Below are 20,195 nucleotides of genomic sequence, written 5' to 3' on the forward strand. Positions count from 1 at the left end.
ATGGGGAAAGTGGAACCCTTGTGCACTGTTGTTAGCAATGTAAAATGATACATCCACTGCAGAAAATAGTATGGAGGTTCCTCAAAAAATTAGGAATTACCATATGGCCCAGCAATTCAGATTCTGAGTATACATCCAAAATAACTGAAAGCAGGGTCTCAAAGAGATATATGTACACTCATGTTCATAGCAGCATTATTCACAACAGTTTAAATGCAGAACCAACCCAAGTTTCTATCAACAGATGGATGAATAAGCAAAATGTGCTTTATCCATGCAATGGAATATTATTCAGCCTTAAAAAAGAAGGCAATTCTGGCATATGCTACAACATGGATGAACCTGGGAGACAGTATGCTCAGTGAAATGAGCCAGTCACAGGAAGACAAATACTGTACGACTCCACTTACATGATGTACTTAGAGTTATCACAATCATAGAGACAGAAAGTAGAATGGTAATGCCAGGGGTTGGGGGAGGGGGAAATTGGAAGTTATTGGTTTTTTCCTTTTTTGAAGGGAAGTCACTTAGTACACCTTCTTTTTTGTTTGTTTGTTTTCTGGCTGCACCATGCATCATGCAGGATCTTAGCTCCCCAAGCAGGGATTGAGCCTGTGCCCCCTGCCCTAACCACTGGACCGCCAGGGAATTCCCAGAAGTTATTGCTTAACAGGTATAGAGTTTCAGTTTAACAAGATGAAAAGAGTTACGAGGATAAATACTGGCATGATTGCACAACAATGTGATTGCATTTAATTCCATTAAACTGTACACTTAAAAATGGCTAAGATGGTAAATTTTATGTTATGTATATTTTACTACAATAGAAAAATGGAGGAAAAATTTTCAAATGCTGGGGAATGAGGTATCCATAGGAGGCTTTGATAAGCTCTGATATATTCCTGGAAATATAAGGGCACATTCATGTGCAGGACTGTGTGCATGGTCAGGAAAGACATGAGAAGGTTGTAATCTCTCATATCTGGCTGACTTTGAGATTCTGTGCAATCAGGAAGTGAGGGCTAAAGCAAAGTTGTAAACTACTGAAGTGTTGAATATGTGCCCCAATATGTGCCCATTTTGGTACATATAACCAAAAGGAATGGAGACTTACTGGTTAAAATCACTTGAGGAAATCTCTGTCCAATCATCAGATGACCATTAAGCTAACTAAGCAGAGCTTCAGTGGTCACATATGAGAAAGAATACACTTTTTTACAGCATTAGTCCAGGAAAGTCACTCAACAAACAAGCAGCAGCAACAACCACAAACCCCTGAGGGAAGAGTCTGGCTTTCAGAGTTATCATGTCATATTATTTAAAATGTTTAGTTTCCAACAAAATTATGAGATGTACAAAGAAATGGGAAAAAATGGCCAGAGTTAAATTAAACAGTCAATGCAAACTGTCCCTGAGGGTGCCCAGAAGTTGCACTTACTAGACAAAGATTTTTAGATAAGCTACTATAAATATGTTCAAATTAAAGGAAACCATGTATAAAGACTAAAGGAAACCATAAAACAATGTCTCACCACTAGAAAATAATAGAGACGAAATCATTTTTTAAAAAAGAACCAAACAGAAATTCTAGAGTTGAAAATTATAATAACTGAAATAAAAAATTCCCTAGAGGGACTCAGTAGATTAGAGGTGGCAGAGAAAGAATCAGCAAACTTGAAGATAGGTGAATTTAGAGTATCCAGTTTGAGAAGCAAAAGAAAAAGGAATGAAGGAAAATGAACAGAGTCTCAATGACATACTATCTGTGCCATACTCTCAAGCATACCAAGAAACACATCTTGGAGAAATCCTAGAGGAGAAGAGAGAGAAAGAAAAAGGCTAAAGGATATCTGAAGAGATAGTGGCCCAAAACTTCCCAAATCTGATGAAAAAGTTTAATGTACATATCTGAAAGTTCAACAAATTACAAGGAGAATAAACTCAGTGAGACCCACATCTAGATGCATCATAGTCAAACTACCAAACCCAAAACCAAAGAGAGAATCTTGAAAGCAGCAAGAGAATAACAATTTGTCATGTCCAAAGGATCCTCAATAAATTAACAACTGACTTCTCATCAGAAACCACGGAGGCTAAAATGCTGCGGAATGACATGTTCCAACTTGTGGGTGGAAAAAAGAATGTCAACCAAGAATTCTATATCCAGGAAAACTATCCTTCAAAATGAAGGAGAAATGAGACATTCTCAAATAAACAAAAACTGGGAGAATTTGTCACTAGCAGAACTGCCTTACAAAATACTAAAGCCATCCTTTAGGCTGACAGGAAAGGACACTCTACATTAACTTAAATTCGCATGATGAAATAAAGAGCACTGTTAAAAGTAACTACATAGAAAAAAAATAACTACATAGGTATGTACAAATGTGTTGTTGTTTGCTTGTAACTTTTTCTTCTCTCTGATTAAAAGACAAGTGCAAGGACTTCCCTGGTGGTGCAGTGGTTAAGAATCTATCTGCCAATGCAGAGGACACGGGTTCGAGCCCTAGTCTGGGAAAATCCCACATGCTGTGGAGCAACTAAGCCTGTGCGCCACAACTACTGAGCCTGCACTCTAGAGCCCATGAGCCACAACTACTGAGCCTGAGTGCCACGACTACTGAAGCCCAAGCACCTAGAGCCTGTGCTCTGCAACAAGAGAAGCCACCGCAGTAAGAAGCTCATGCACTGCAACGAATAATAGCCCCCGCTCACTGCAACTAGAGAAAGTCCACGTACAACAATGAAGACCCAACAGAGCCAAAAATAAATAAATAAATTTATTTTAAAATAAATAAATAAAAGACAACTGCAGAAAGCAATAGTTATACAAGTGTTTGATAAAGTTAAATAAAAATGTACTTTGTATGAGAATAATAACACCAAGGAGAGGGGTGGAAACAGATATATTGGAGCAAAGTACTTGTTTTTTATTGAAATTAAGTTGCTATTAATCTAAACTAGATTGTTTTAAATTAAGATGTTAATTGTAATCCTCAGGGCAATCACTAAGTAAACAAATCAGAAAAAATTCAGTAACAGAAACAAAACAGGAATTAAAATGGTACACTAAAAAATATCTAGTTAATACAAAAGACAGCAGTAATACAGGAAGAAAGGAAGAAAAAACATAAGACGTATAGAAAACACAAAGCAAAGTGACAGGAGTATATCCTCCTAGCTTATCAATAATTACATTAAATGTAAATGTTAAATGCTCCAGTTAAAAGACAGAGATTGGCAAAATGAATTTTAAAAAGAATCATGATCCAAACAGATGGTGCCTACAGGAAACATGCTTTAAATTCAAGGAAACAAATAGGTTGAAAGAGGATGGGAAAAAATATACCATGCAAACAGTATAAAAAGAGTGCTAAGTGGCTATACTAACAGCAGGCAAAATAAACTTTAAGACGAAAATTGTTACTAGAGACAAAGAAAAATATTTTACAATCATAAAAAGGTCATTTCATGAGGGAAACATAAAAATTTAAACATTTATGCACCGAACAACAGAGATCCAAAATACATGAAGCAAAAAGAGACAAACTTGAAGGAAGAAATAGACAATTCAGCAATGAATGTTGGAGGGACTTCCCTGGTGGTCCGGGGGCTAAGACTCCGAGCTCCCAATGCAGGGGGCCCAGGTTCGATCCCTGGTCAGGGAACTAGATCCCACATGTCGCAACTAAGAGTTCACATGCTGCAACCAAAGATCCCGAATGCTGCAACTAAAAGATCCTGCATGCCACAACGAAGACCTGGTGCAGCCAAATAAATAAATAAATAAACATTTTAAAAAACTATTAAAAAAACAATGAATGTTGGAAACTTCAATATCCCACTTTCATTACAGAATAGAACTAGACAGAAGATCAAAAAGGAAATAGAAGACGACACTAGACCTAACAGTCTACACAACATGCCACCAAACAACTGTGGAATGCACATTCTTCTCAAGTGAACATGGAACATTCTCCAGGATAGATCACATTTTAGACCCTAAAACAGGTCTTAATAAATTTAAAAGGATTGAAATTATACAAAATATGTCTTCTAACCAAAATGGAATGAAATTAGAAATCAATAATAGAAGGAAATTGGGGAAATTCACAAATATGTGGAAATTAAACAACATACTCCTAAATAACCTATGGTTTAAAGAAGAAATCACAAGGGAACTTAGCAAATACAGAGAGATTAAAGAAAATGAAAACATTCCATTCCAAAATTTATGGAAATCAGCTAAAGCAGTGCTTAGAGGATATTCACAGCTATAAACACCCATAGTAATAGAAGAAGAAAGATATCAAAACAATAACCTAAACTACCACCATTAGAAACTAAAAGAGCACAAAAATAACCCAATGCAAGCAGAAAGAAATTATAGAGATTAGAACAGAATGAATGTGATAGAGAATAGAAAAAAATATAGAAAATAACAAAACCAAAAATCAGTTCTTTGAAAAGATCAAAGATCAACAAAACTGACAAATCTTTAAGTAGGTGGACCAAGAAAAAAAGAAGATTCAAACTACTAAAACCAGGAATGAAAGAGGAGGAAACATTACTATTGAGCTTAAGGAATTAAGAAGGATCATAAGCATCCCAGTAGTAAGAATCACACCTAACACCCAAGAAACTCCCTGAAGAATTGACTGATTCTAGAACTGGTACACAAAACACATAAGATGAGCCTAGGAAATTTTATAATACCAGAAAGTAAGAAAGTGCTGAAAACAGAAACAAAACACATAATCATGGGGGTATGTCAAAGGAAACAGGAACCAATTGCAAAAGCTCCCAATTGCTGAAGCTGGAACCATATGAGCAACAAAATCAATAAAGCATACTGGATTATAACTCAGCATACAAAATAAATGTTCATGTGTCCAGAATGACATAATAAATGGTGAATAAATAAACGGGGGAGAAGAGACAGATCTCCCATGCAGAAGAACACCAAATAATTTATGTAGATACACCAACTTCAAGGAAATAGAACACAACTCCTTAAGAGTAGGCTGCACGCACAGTTCATTCCAAAGAATACAGTGTGGAAAGGGAGAGAAAGAATAACTTTAAGTGGAGAAATCTGGCAAACATTCTCAGCCAGGTCATCAAGGTCAATATCAATAGTGATAAGCCATGTTGACAGCATGTACTCTTGATATGATGTGATGAAAATGGCACTTTACCTCTATGGTCTTCCTCCCCAAAACCTATAATCTCAGTATAATAATGAGAAACACAACAGGCAAATCCCAACTGAAGGATAATCCACAAAGTATCTGACCATTACTCCTTCAAACTGCTGAGGTCGTTGCTTGAGCTGCTAAAACAAAATACCATAGACTGGGTAGTTTAAACGACAAATATTTTCTCCTCACAGTTCTGGAGGCTGGGAAGTCCAGAATCAAGGTGCTGGCAGATTCAGTATCTGGTGAGAGCTCTCTTCCTGATTTGCTGATGGCCGCCTTCTTGCTGTGTGTCCTCACATGATGGAGAGCTCATGCATCTTTTCCTCTTTTTATAAGGACATTAATTCCATCATGAGGCTTCTACCCTGATAACCTAATCTAAAGCTAATTACCTCCCAAAGGCCTAATACCTCGAAATACCTACAGTCAAATTGGGGATTAGGGCTTCAACATATGAACTGAATTCAACATTCAATTCATAGAGGTAATAAAAAACAATTAAAGTCAGAGAAATTGTCATGGTCAAGAGGAGCCTAAGGAGACATCACACAAATACGATGTGGTATCCTGTACAGGATTTTGAAACATTAGGCTAAAAAGAATACTGGGTGAGAACTAAGGAAAAATAAAGTATGTATTTCATTTAAATGTATCAATATTTACAGATTATAACAAATGTACCATTAGATTTTATTTTATTAACATTAGACATTAATAACAGAGGAAACTAGATGTGGCACATATATGGAAACTCTCTGTACTATCTTTGCAACTTTTCTGTAAATCTAAAGCTGTCCTAAAATTAAAAGTTTATTTTTTAGAAGTATGACAAGGGAATACTACTAATAACTGTTGTCTCAACAAATTTGATAACCAAGATGAAAAGGACAAATTGCTAGAAATACACAGATTACCAAAACTGACTCAAGAATAGACAATCTGATTAAACTTATTGTAAGGTATTTATTTAATTTTCAAAGTGCCCACAAAGAAAATCCGATGCCCATAGGGCTTCACTGGAGAATTCTAGTAAACATTTACAAAAATAATACCAATCCTTCACAAATCTTCTAAAAAGTAAAAGAGGAAGGAACATTTTCCAACTTATTCTATGAAGTCAGTATTACCCTGGCAAAGCCAGAAAAAGACATTACAGGAAAAGAAAACAACAAATCAATATCCACTGTGAATAGAAACACAGAAATTCTCAACAAAATACTAGCAAGCTATATCCAGCAAAGGACTGTATAAAAAGGACAATACATCATGACCAGTGAGATTTATCACAGGAACACAAGGTCAGTTTAACACCTAAATATCAATGTAGTACATAATAGTAATAAAGAGCAAAGCCACGTGATCATCTCAATAGATGCAGAAAGAGCATTTGACAAAATCTAACACCTTTTAATGATCTAAAATACTCAAGGAATTAGGAATATAAGGGGACTTCTCCACCCTGATAGAGGGCATCCAAGAAAACTCATAGGTAACCTCTGGAAATTAATAAAGGAGACCTCAACTAAAATTAGAGTCAGGAATGACCTGTAGAGGGAGCGCTCACACATTCTCACTCACCATCATTCGCATGCCCTGAACTTCATGTGTTTGCCCCACAGGAAGAAATACCTTGCACTCCCAGACAGGAAGTGACTACATCACTATCCGAAAGGAAGAATTTCTCCTCGCTCAGCAACAGTTCAGCCAATGAGAAACATTACAGCTCGACCAAGGAGAAGCCATCACCATCCTGAACTCCTTCCTTCCTCCAATGAACTTTCATTTAGAACAACCCCTGCAGCTTCCCCATTTTCCCCATAAAAGCAGACTCCCTTTGTTCTCTGGACATGCCTGTGGTTTGCCATAGACTGCATGTCTCAAATTGCAATTTTTTTTGCCGTTCCCAAGCAAACCCTATTTGTTGGTAAAATAACTGATTGTTTTAGGTTAACACCTCATACTTAACGGTTAAAGACAGAATGATTTCACCCTGAGATGAGGAACAGGAAAAGAATTTCCACTTTCACATCTACTAGTTAACACTGTTCTACAGGTTCTACCAAGGGCGCTTAGGGAAGACAATAAAAGACATCCAGATTGGAAAGGAGGAATTAAAAATACGTCTGTCCCCGTCTGATATGTTCTTACATGTAGAAAGTCCTAAGGAATCTGGAAGAATTAATTATTAGACTTAATAGATGAGTTCAGCATGGTTGCAGGATACAGTATCAACACACAAATATAAGTTTATTTCTGTACACTAGCAAGGAACAATCTGAAAATGAAATTAACAAAATTTCACTTACAATAGCATCAAAAAGGATTAAAGTATTTAGGAATAAATCTAACAAAAGAAGTGAAAGACTTGTATGCTGAAAACTACAGAATAGTGTACAGAATACTGCTGAAAAATTAAAGAAGACCTAAATAGTGTGAGCACATATATGGACATGTAAAAAGGACAAAACAAAACAGCTTTTAATTCATAAAGTAAGACGACTGGGAATATTAGTCATCTTGCTCTTCATTTCCAACACATTAACAACAATTCCCTGATGAGTTCCCATTTTGTCAAATATTTTTCTCAAAGTTATCGGCAGATGCCTCCAGGGAGCAGATGGCTACCTATGGCATGAAAGGAAGCGGGGAGGGAAGGAAAAAAGATATTCAATGCTTATGAAGTGCAAGACTTAATACTGTTAAGATGGCAATAATCCCCAACTTGACTGCAAATTCATTTCAAGCCCTATCAAAATCCTAGCTGCCCTTTTGCAGTAATTGGCAAGCTGTTCCTAAAATTTATATGGAAATGCAAGGGATCCAGAAAATCCAAAAAAAGATGCCTGAAAAAGAAGAACAGGGAGGACTCAACACTTCTTAATTTCAGAAGTTACAGACTAATGCTGGCAAAGAAGTAGACATATAATCAATATTATAGAATTGGGAGTCAAGGAAAATAACCCTTATATTTGTGATCAATTGATTTTTGACAAGAATGCTAAGGCAATTCAGTAGTGGAAGAGAACAGTCTTTTCAACAAATGGTGCTGAGGCAATCTGATACTCACAGGCAAAGCAATGAAGTTGGACTCCTACCTCGTATCAGATACAGCTAAACTAAAACTGGATCACAGACGTAAATGTGAGAGCTAAAATTATAAAACTCTTAGAAGAATACATAGGATTAAATTTATTACTTCACTTAGGCAATGATTTCTTTGATATGACACTAAAAGCATAAGCAACAAAAGAATAAATTAGATAAATTGGCCTTCATCAAAACTGAAAACGTTGTGCATCAACAAAGTGAAAAGATAACCTACAGACTGGGAGGAAAATGCTGCAAATCATATATAATGTACTTGTACCAAAAATATATAAAGACCCCTTAAAACTCAACAATGAAAAGACAAACAACCCTATTAAAATGGGCAAAGGACTTGAACAGACATTTCTCCAAAGAAGATACACACATAGCCAATAAACACATGAAAAGATGCTCAACATCATTAGTCATTAGGAAAATGCAAATCAAAACTGTAATAAGGCACCATTTCATCCACTATGATGACTACAATCAAAGAGACAGACGACAGGGACTTCCCTGGCGGTCCAGTGGTTAAGACTCCACGTTTCCACTGCAGGGGGCATGTGTTAGATCCCTGGTCAGGGAACTAAGATCCCACATGCCATGAGGTGCAGCCAGAAAAAAAAAAAAAAAGAGCTAGATGATGATGTGCTGGTAGAATATGAAGGAGTCTGAACTCTCTCATACATTTCTGGTAGGAATATAAAATATGTGCCTGTTTTGGTAATCAGCTTGGCTCCTAAAAATGTTGAACAAAGAGTTGCCATGTGGCCCAAGAAATTTCACCCCCAGGTATGTACCCAAGATTAACGAACACATAAAAACTTGCACATGAATGTTCACAGCAGCATTGTTCACAATAGCCAAAGAGTGAAAACTATCCAAATGTCCATCAACTGATGAATGGATAAACAAAAAGTGGTATATACCCTTACTGGTGAATATTACTCAGCCATAATAAGGAATGAAGTATGATAAATGCTGCAACAAATTTGAACCTTGAAAACATTATGGTTAATGAAAGTCGTCAGACACATAGACCATATACTGTATGATTCTATTTATATGAAATGTACAGAATAGGCAAATTCATAAAGAAGGTAGACTAGTGGTTTCTAGGGACTAGAAGTAGAAAGGAATTGAGAACGGCTGCTAATCGGTAGGGGGTTTCTTTTTGGGGTGAAGAAAATGTTCTAAAACTAAGTAATGGTAATGATTGCACAACTCTGTGAAAATACTAAAAACTACTGAATTTATACTTTAAAGGTATGAATTTTATTTCATACAAATTACAGCTTATAGAGCTGTTTTTGTAACTTTCACTTCAAAGAATAATTTTTTTAAACCGCCAACTGAAGGCTTATTGGCAGTTACGTTAAGAAATATGGAAACCCCGCAAGACGGCGGTGGACTGGCTGGTGCACACGGAGGCTCTGCTTGTGCCCCAGGAAATCCCAAGAGACCAAGGGTCCAAGCATCAGCTGCCAGCACACCTCAGTTTAGAAGATGAAGACTTACAAAGAACTCAGGGAAGCCCGCCCCCTGCCCCGCCGCCGTTACTGCTGGCCCTTGCAGAGGAGAACAGGATGTGAGACTTCGTCCAAGCTGGTAGGGCAAGCTTTTCCAGTTCGAATTGGTCCAGCGGCGTACAACTGGTAGGGAAGACAGAGGGCTAGCACTCTGAACAGGGCAGAACTTGCCTCCTTCACACGCCCATCTCCACCCTGACCCCAAACTGCAAAAGGCCCTCAATCCCTCTCATCCAAGTTAGAAGCTAAAACTTCATATGAATGATGTTTTTGGAGCCACAAGGCTCTGGCAATACAAATGTATTTTCATCATTCAATGTCACGTGACTCCAAGGTTAGTTTACTACCATTACCATAATTCTCTCTTACTTTCCAGGTTAAAAATATTAAAAATGTAAAATTTTCTTTTTCTTGATACCTAAGGAGTTCTCTCTACAGTTATCCACATGTTTAAACAAATCCCTTTGGTATGGAAACATATTTAATTCAGAGCGTGAAAGGCTCATTTGGTGTGCACTGCAAGTCTTGTTAGCTGTCTTCACGCCCACAATTAAATCATTAGCTTCCCCAGTGGAAGTGCACTTCCAAGCTCCTATGCTGAGGGTCTCAGAGAGAGAGATTTGCCCAAAGCCACAGAGCTACTTGATTCCAGGCTGGAAATAAACCCCATTTCCTGACTCTGGTCCTGTGTTCCACCTGCTGCCACTTCAAGCCAACCAAAAAGTTCATTCTTTTTACAACTGAAATCATGGTCCCAGGTTTCATCTTAAACTCACTTAGCTACTATTTACTTAAAAACTCTAAAACGGCACATCTTTGATAATTAAGATGCAGCTCTGGCTTAATACCATTCCCAAAGAAACTGAGTCTGAGTAAAAGCAGCTGCCATCCTCCTGTGGTCTAACGTCAAAGGCAAGGGTAGGAGAATTAAAAATGGTACTGTCTTCTCACCTAGGTCCTTTCCCACCGTTGTCTTTCTAACTAGGGACAGCTCCTAGGGCCTGAACCCCACGTGATGTCCCTCGACGGCCCCAGGGGGGGCCAACCAATCACCGTTTCCATCACTTGGGGAAAGGCCGTGGGAGGTAAAGGTACACCCGTGGCTGTGTCTCTAACAACTATCTGGGGGCAGGAAGTGCACCACACTACTGTTACTTTCAAGCTGCCCCCTCCTAGATGTAGGCAGCTAAAACCCAGAGGCGAAGGTGCTCTTGGTCACTCTTTGCCACAGTGTCTGAGTCAGCCACCCCCAAGCCCCAGCTCACCTCCCCTTTCAGGTTGGCTTTCACAAAAAGGGGGAATTGAACTTTCAGGACAAAGGTCTATAAACTCTGAAGTTCTATCCTTCTTCATCATTTCCTTAAGATACTCTGCTGTTCTTAAGAAAGCATCCTTTCCTCTCCTGCATGCAACTCACGGTAATCTTCGCCTCAGAGGCAGTCAGCAAAGCCGACCGCATGTGCCTGTGAACACCGTCACTCTGGAGAAACCAGCAAGATTCATGCTGGACCGAAAAAGAGGCAGACACGCCAAGGGCTGGTGTCTGGTAAGACAGTTGAGGTGCCGCTGGAGCCCAGGGCTCAATGTCCTGCGGCCGTTCCAGTGCTGCCTGGGCCGGGAGGGACAGCTGACTGAGAGAGCTCTGCGCTGGGGGAGAGGACGCTCCTCCAGGCTTCTCCAACGTGTGTGCTTTTAAACAATTAGGATTACACAGTTTGGTACATTTATCTGTATGGTTTGAAGGGGATAGAACCATACAGCTCAAAATTCAAAAGGAATCCCAGCCACCCAGTGTCCCCTCCACAGGAACCGATGACTTCACTTGTATGTGCCTTCAAAAGGCGTCTCCTGCATGTAAACGCAGTATCTGTGACTTGTGTCCATGTGCCCTCTGTTCTAAACAGTACTGTACCGCAGGCACTGCTCTATGCTATGCATTTTCCACGTATCTGCTGTACTTGAAAAACATTCTTTTACTGAATGCTGAGGTCCTATGAGGTAGGCATCTCAAACTTGCACGTCATCTGGCTGCTGGCTTGTAAGGTGCCCACAAGGTGCCCACAGGGACGTGATGAGGTATTGTCAGACTCACCAGGCAAGGCCAGAGGAGCCAGGCACTAAGGAGGAGTCTTTACTTGTTGAAATCTGCTTAGTAACTGAGTCACTTATAAGCTACCCCCCAAACCCCAAGCAGCCACAAACTTTCAATTACCATATGAGTGGGAGCAGGAAACTGCCACCAGACCACAAACCCATGAGCGCAGGGTCTGGTTGCTGCACCCTATCACGGTCCCTGGTATACGGTAGGCGCTCAAATCTTTATTGAATTAATGAAATAAACCTGTGTTAACCAGTTTCAAAATAAAACTCTATAAGCTGACATTACGGGACAAAACAGGAATGCAGCAGATGTGAGCACGGAGTCACGAAGCAGGCCCCGCGCCTCACGTCAGCCCTGCCGCATCCCAGCAACCTGAAGCTGAATGCCAGCCCGCCCCTGCCCACCACGTGTCAGCCCAAAAGTGAAGACATCTTCACCAGCAAAGGCACTGTTTCAATGCATATTTGCAAAGGGGTGTGACCTGGCAGGTGTAACACACTCTGGCTGTGCCTTTGCTTCAGAGGGCACAGCTCAACATCAAGTGCCAGTTTTAGGCCACAGAGGCTCAGTGGGTCTCAGACCCAGTGGCTGCCTGAAGCTGTACCCTCTGCTAGAGACCACGCAGTGGGCACCCTGCACCTGCGGCAGGAAGGTAGACCCCGAGCCTCCAGGCCGCTCCTACCACTGCCCGCCCCACACCCTCCCTGCAGCAGAACTGACCCTAGAAAGAGGAGAACATCCGAGAAGCATCGTTTGCTTTTGCTGCTCCCTTTCACAAGAGAGGCCCCAGGAACCACCAGGACACTTTTACAAAAGTGTCGTTTCATGTGACATGTGTCTCTTCATTCACGTGAACTCACTCCTCCAAACTACCAAGGAGGAACTTTTTTTTTTTTTTGATGTGGACCATTTTTAAAGTCTTTATTGAATTTGTTACAATATTGCTTCTGTCTTATGTTTTGGTTTTTTTGGCCTCGAGGTGTGAGGGATCTTAGCTCCCCGACCAGAGAAAGAACCCGCACCCCCTGCACTGGAAGGCGAAGTCTTAACCACTGGACCGCCAGGGAAGTACCCCAAGGAGGAACTTATTCATTGAAAAAATATTTTCATGAGCTGAACTTTATAGCTGCAAAAAGAAAAATATGGTCTCCATTTTATCCCCACTGAGCCTGGCATAGAGCAGGCACTCAAAGTACATCCGCCGAGGGGACAGCTAGTAATAAGGCATGGCCCCTGCTCTCAGTCACGCAGAGAATATCCACGGAGAGGTTCCCAGAAGCAGGTACGACCCCTCACACTGGGGCACGTGAGTGAACAAAACAGAAAAAATGTCTGCCCTCATGAGACTTACATACCAGTGGGGAGGACAGACAGCAAGCAGTACAAATAGTGAATAAGCAGACCCTAGAGTGTGTGAGGAAGTGGTGAGCGCCACGGGGAGGAGGAGAGAATGGTAAGGAGATGGGCTGATGGAAGCCACGTGTTTTCCATAACCTGCCGGAAGCTACATGGGAGCACAGACCATGGCAGCTCAAAGGCCTGCTGGATCCCTTCCACAGGGCCTGGACAGGTCGCCCCGGCGCTACAGCTCTCTGGGCTTCAGTTACCCCATCTGTAGGATGGGGCTACCGTAAGGTTTTATGCACACAGAGCAGGTTAGCTGCTTCTGACCACTGTAACAATTTAACCATTACTGTGAAAGCAGTACTTTCCTTGAAAAATCTTCAGGGCTAGACTCTTCCCAGGGATCCCGAGACTCTGCCCTAATCTTGAGGGACCAAGGAGGATGCTAGATGCTAAATCTTCTCATTCCAATACCCACTGACTGCTCCCTGGCAGGGGCCTGGGGCTGAAGCATCCAGGATTCCTCGGCTCATTTTCCTATTGTAAAATGTTGTGTTTCTCTTAAGATACTCCTGAGGGTTATCCAGGGGGCTACTATGTTCTTCCACACACGAACGACCCCTTTTAAGTAAAGTCTGTCTTACAGCGCAGACTTAAAACGACGCACACACGTTACCCAGCCTTCTGAGCAGCTCAATGCAGGAAGCGACCCAGCCCAGCACTCTGGACCCTGCGGTAGAGGCTCCGCCCCCAGGCGACCCCACCCCGAGGCACCACCCCATACCGAGGCCACCACCCCCACCCCCGGCCTCTCAGGTGAGAGCAATCGCAGGAAGTCATCAGAAGTACAGGTAGATTCTGATGGAAAAGCTTCATCAAAATATGGTGAAAAACGGAAACTGTAAAAGCTCGTCAGACAGATGAAGCACACGCGCAGGATGAAATACGATGAAGCCAACAGAAGTGCTGTTTTAGCGCTCAAGGAAGCCTTTACAATATGGAAAGTGAAAGAAAACACAACCCATCGGAAAATCCACAATGTGATCCCAATCAGGTTGAAAATGACTTGGGTGCAACACAGAACAAAGCAGCAAGGCCCCACCCCGGGCCTGGGACTCCTGCCTAAGCCAAGAGCCCAGGGAGCTGTGTACACCCGGCCCATCTTTGGCCAGTGAAGCCAGGCTCTCTGGGCTGGGCCCAGCAGGCACAGGGAATCAGAATCTGCATTCTAACAAGATTCCCAGTAACCCAGGTGCACACTAAAGTCTCAAAAGCAGTGTCATAAACATCCCAGTAAGCATCTTGCCAGTAACCACTATGGGCTACTTTTTAGTACTCATTCATTCATTCAACAAGATTTCACTGAATGCCCAGTACGGGCCAGGCCCTGCGCCAGTGATGAGCGTCTTCGTGAGGCTGATGGTTTAGCCTGAGAGCCCAGCACTGAGACGTTGAACAGTAATCACATGTGCAAATGTGTAACGACAAACTGAGAAACGTAAACAAAGAAGCCGCATGACACAGGCCCTGGTTTAAATTGTGTGCATGAGGAAAGCAACAAACAGATGGATGGAGAAGGGCTGCAGCACATCACCCACACGTGGCCCGAAGGAGCTCCCAACAGCCCAGGCACCGGGGGGGCAGGCCCTCACTGTGTGCACCAGGAGGCTGCCAGGGCGGCCAAATGGGCTGTGACCTCCTATGTCCTGCTTTTCGTCGGGGTGGGTCCTGGAGTCACAATCAACATGACATTCCATCCATAAAAGATCTCAGGAGCGTACATTCATAGGGTAAATGCCAGCACCTCGGGACCATTTCAGGACGGGGCCAAGGAACATGTGTACACAAGCATGCCATGTGGAAAACTGTGGAGAGACCTCCCTTTATGGGATGACCAGGCAGCACAGGTTGTCGTCCTAACGAGGTATCTGTCAGAGCGTGGGACCTGCCAAGGGACGAGCTCCTGGGCTGACACGCTGGGACAGTTTAAAATCGGGCCACGGACCTGTGAGTCAGATGGGGTGGAGCCGACAGCGGAGCCTGGCCCCTTGCTGTGCCCCGTCCACCCACCTCAATCCACAGCAATGATGGCGTAGCTGTCAGCACCTGCAGAACTGCTCAGACAAGCACCGATTCCCGCATGAGGCTGCCCGACAGCTGCTGGGGACTGAGAACCCACTGCGCTTGTGGTCACCTCTATGAGCCCCACGTGTGCTCCAGACAGGTGGGCACACACTCCTCTGCTCACGAATGCGTGACTGGCACCCGTGGACCCAGTGCTGCTAAATGTAGCGGTGGGGCAGGGCTGAGAATAGAGGCCAGAGAGATTTAGGAATATGGCCTGTGGTGCCTGCCTGGCAGGGGTTTCCACTGTGGTAGAGAAGGTGTGGTGGGCGCCAAGCTTTGCGTGCACGCTCTACGTGACCCTAACAGCGAGCCCGAGGTGTCACTGTTCCCATTTTACAGACCAGGAGACTGAGGCCTGGAAGGATTCTATAACAGTGCACGGGTACAAGGCTAGTAAATGAAGGAACTGAGGCTAATACAGGGGAGAATTTAGACAAGACCTAAAGAGCGCCCATGGTGCGGGTGAGAATTCCAAGGGACAGGGACGCCCTACGTGGGAAGGGACAGCACCCAGACCAGCTGAGAGCGTGGACAAAGGGGGGCCATGGTGGGGCTAGCAGCATGAACCAGAGCCGGGCTGCTCTAGAAGCTGGGGGTAGACGTGCAGGGAGACCCTGGTGTTGAGGTGGGGCTGGAGGACTGGAAGGTCCACCTGGGCCAGAGTGTGGAGGCAAATGCCAGCTTCTCATGTGTCTTTGCCTTCACAGAACTTTCCTGGAACAGAAATCCACTCAGGCAGAGGACTGGGACCCCAGCCTGAGTAGGGAAGCAAGGTCACATTCGGACACGAGCTCAGGATGCACGGAAAAGAGTCAGTGTCCAGGGAGGGCACGGGCTGAGGCGGGATGCTGCCTGGGTCAGGGGGGTAGCTTATCACACAAAAGGCAGAGTCACCGAGAGGCAGGCTCTGGACCAGTGTACTAGGTCCAAATTCCTGACTCACCTTGACTGGCTGGGGGACTCGATAATTTCAACTTCTCCAAGCCTACTTCCTCCTTTGTAAAAGAGGGACAAAGTATATTGCTCACAGGGTTGTTGTGAGAACCGAATCCACAACCACGTGCTGTTCTGAGCGAGATGCCAGCAGACAGCAGCTATTCGCCAGCTTGCTCCCGGAGCTCTTGCTCCTCTTGGCCAAGCACGCGTGGAGAAGGTGCACAAGTTTTGCACTGAGCTAGACCTTCCACACGCATTCCCAGGGCTGTATTGAGCCCTTCTCAAAGAGCCAGGCCTGCCAGCATCATAAAGTGAGACCTTTTGCCGGCGTGGGTTTATAAAAGACAGAGCAGGAAGCTCGTGGGTCCCCAATGGCAGCGTTCCCTCCTTCAGCTGAGCCACCTTCCTAACTTCTGAATATGAGTCACGGCTGCCATAGGCCCTGTCCCTTCCGTCACTGGCAGGCAGTTATTTTTCAGGGCATTTTTCACAATGAAACCACCTTTTTATAACTCTGTGAGAGAAAAGCTGTGCTCAGGAGTGTGACCCTAATCCCGATCTCTGGATGGGGACTCAGAGCTAAGCTGAGCAGGCGCTGCCCACCCCCAGCCTTGCAATCCAAGGGGCCTCCACTGAGTCACATGTCCAGTGTGCTAGGTACCTGGGAGGTCACCGCTAACACTGACCACGGTTGCAAGAGCCTCTGCAGTGCTACAGAGGAAAAGGCCCTCCCTATACCCTCCCCATCTCCCTCCAATCAGACTGTACACGGGCCAGAGCTCATGGGGCTGCCTAGGAGAGGGGATTTCACAGGGTGCAGGAGGGATATTTAAGAAGCAGTGCAGCCCTGAGCTGGTGTCCAGGAGGTGCTGGGGAGGAAGGTGGTGTGACACATGCTGTGACTTCAGAGCACGTCTCGACCAGGTAGGTGCTGTCTATTTTCCATGAGGTGGATAATGAGAACTAGATGGGAAGCAGGATGGCATAGCAACTGAGGGTTTAAGATCTGATGTTGCCACTTGGCTGGGGCCTTGGCTGGGCGAGTTAACAGCCTGGTCAAGACCCCAGGTCCTCCCCTCTACAGCCCATGCATAAGGTGTCATGAGCATCAAGGAAAACATCTGTGACGAGTACCCCGCAGAAGGGCTGGCAGGAAGCTGGTACACAGCTGATGCTCCAAGAAAGGAAGCTGCAACCATGAGACGCCACTGAAGCTGACGAGAGAAGGTCACGCCTGCCCGGACTCTCCTCCAGGTGAGGTGACCTGGGTGGCAACTGCTCCCACCAGTCTGGACCTAGCTCCTAGGGCAGGGGGGGAGCCCAGAGATTGTGTGCTCCCCAGAAACTTGCTCCAGGAAGGACTGCAGGGCAACCCCGAGAGCACACGCTTGCTCACTCTCAAGGGCTGGTCCCTGCTGATCCTTGGCCTGGCGGTGACCAGAGTCTGTGACCCTCCACCGGGTGGGCTGAGAGGAGGCACCACTGATCAGCAGTGCGGTCGCATTCCTGGGAAACTGCTCCCAGTTCGGGGAGGCGGCGCACAGGACCGGTGACCCCGAGCTCCAGACGAGCAGGGACAAAGCTGCTCCAGGGCATCTCCTCTCCGGAGAACCCTCGACATGCTGCTTCCCACAAGAGCGTCCAGACATACGGGCTTCTGCATCCCCTTCCAGGCCAAAGGAGCACGTTCTTGTGAAATCTGGGCGCCCTGCTCATCCTGCACCTGTAGCTGCTGCCAGGAGCCAGGGGCCACCTCCTCCTCTGTGTGAAGGGCCTTCCTGCAGGCAGAGTAGTTTGCTTTGCCCCATAGCAGCAGCCCGTTATTATTCCAGGCCAGCGAGGGAAGTAAGGGCAGGGCTTGTGGGTGGGGAAGCAGTCGCTCAGGCCCCCAAGCATGGAAAACAGGACACGAACATTACTTTAGTCTCCCAATTCCTCTAGCATAGCTGACCACATAAAGACAGCCACTTAATGGACCTCACAGTTCTCTTCCACAGCCCTTAACCAGGGACCCCAGGTGGACCACAGCAACACACCCCCAAAGGAGGCCGTCGGGGGGACTTTCTGCCCCTGTGCATCAGTGCCCCACATCCTGTCTCGGAAGCAAAGGCACAGAGAGATCTGCTCTATAGACTGACGGACATACAATCCAGCTTTCGACAGGCACACTCACGCCATGAAACGGAAAATAAACAAGCCGGATCACTAGGCAGGACTTTTAGGGAGAGCGAAGAAATTCCCGAAGGCAAAGGGTGCGGTTCACCAACATCCTCAGGTGTGCGAGTGGTGAGCTGCAGGGCGACACAGGGACACCCCTAGGTGAAGGCCACGTGAAGCTCCTGGCTCCACAGCCCGCCAAGGTCAAGGCCGCCGTGGGGGGTCTTCGTTCCGCCTGGGAAACTCAGACAGTTTTCAAAAGGACAACTGTGCACTGTCACGAAAGAGACCGTGGCAGAGGTAGAGAACAAGAGTACGGACACCAAGGGGGGAAGTGGCGGGGGCGGTGGTGGGATGAACTGGCAGATTGGGATTGACATGTACACACTGATGTGTATGAAACAGATGACTAACAAGAACCTGCTGTATAAAAAATAAATAAAATAAAATTCAAGAAAAAAAAGAGACTGTGGCATGAGCTATCCTGGACCCGTTGAGCAGCACCAGGCCCATCCTTGCTCATGTCGTGTCTCAGTTTCTCCCCGAGCACCTGGCCCACCAGAAGGGCCCACACAAGGTAATACGGGGTAGAGCGGGGCAGGGGAAGGCAGGACAGCAACAGCTCAAACTGCAGAATTAAATGAAGGACCGGGCCGGGGGGGCTTCCCTGGCAGGCCCGTGGGCAGGACTCCACGCTCCCGATGCAGGGCGCCCGGGTTCCATCCCTGGTCGGGGAACTAGATCCCGCGTGCGTGCCGCATCTCAGAGTCTGCATGCCGCATCTCAGAGTCTGCATGCTGTAACTAAAGATCCCGCGCGCTGCAACTAAGACCTGGCGCAACCCAAATAAATAAATACATAAATAGTTTTTAAAATAAATAAATACAGGAAGGACTAGGAAGGCCCTTCAATTCTGTAAGACTAATTCCTGATTTGTTTGGATTCAGTAATCAACAACTAATTAATAAGCTGTGGCTCAAGGCTTTCAGGAACTCCTTAACCCTCAGAACCCTACAACAGCTGCCCCACCCAAATCCACCCAAGTCCAGGGCTGGAGCCCGCACAGCTGACACTCCAGAAGAGCCACAGTGGGCTGTGCGCTAGCCTGACCAGGGCCTCCGCCAGCCGGCCCCCAGCAACATCGAGAATGGCTAGTGAAATTCACAAGCATGCTGAAGGAGCTCACAGGAGGCTTTGGCCACCTGGACTTCCAGCACACAGACGGATGCAAAAGAATACTTTTTTTTAAACATCTTTATTGGAGTATAATTGCTTTACAATGGTGTGTTAGTTTCTGCTTTATAACAAAGTGAATCAGCTATACGTATACATATATCCCCATATCTCCTCCCTCTTGCATCTCCCTCCCACCCTCCCTATCCCACCCCTCTAGGTGGTCACAAAGCACCGAGCTGATCTCCCTGTGCTATGTGGCTGCTTCCCACTAGCTATCTATTTTACATTTGGTAGTGTATATATGTCCAAGCCACTCTCTCGCTTCGTCCCAGCTTACCCTTCCCCCTCCCCATGTCCCCAAGTCCATTCTCTACATCTGCGTCTTTATTCCTGTCCTGCCCCTAGGTTCTTCATGACCATTTTTTTTTTTGGATTCCATATATATGTGTTCACGTACGGTGTTTGTTTTTCTCTTTCTGACTTACTTCACTCTGTATGACAGACTCTAGGTCCATCCACCTCACTACAAATAACTTA

At 44.8% G+C, this 20,195-nt stretch overlaps 1 protein-coding gene across 4 annotated transcripts in view; it reads right to left on the reverse strand.

Moving 5' to 3' along the window:
* Positions 1–20,195, reverse strand: part of PARD6G (par-6 family cell polarity regulator gamma) — a 108,184-nt gene that overhangs the window by 79,972 nt on the left and 8,017 nt on the right. The window contains exon 1 of one of the 4 annotated variants that reach the window (XM_082640071.1): positions 6,780–6,806. The exons of the other annotated variants lie outside the window; for them this stretch is intronic. The gene's annotated coding sequence lies outside the window, so the exon portion shown is untranslated. Of the gene's footprint in view, positions 1–6,779; positions 6,807–20,195 lie in introns of those variants that run through there. 4 annotated transcript variants of the gene reach the window in all.

Source organism: Mesoplodon mirus (genome assembly GCF_964341445.2).
Source record: "Mesoplodon mirus genome assembly, chromosome: 13".
Taxonomy (NCBI): Eukaryota; Metazoa; Chordata; class Mammalia; order Artiodactyla; family Ziphiidae; genus Mesoplodon; species Mesoplodon mirus.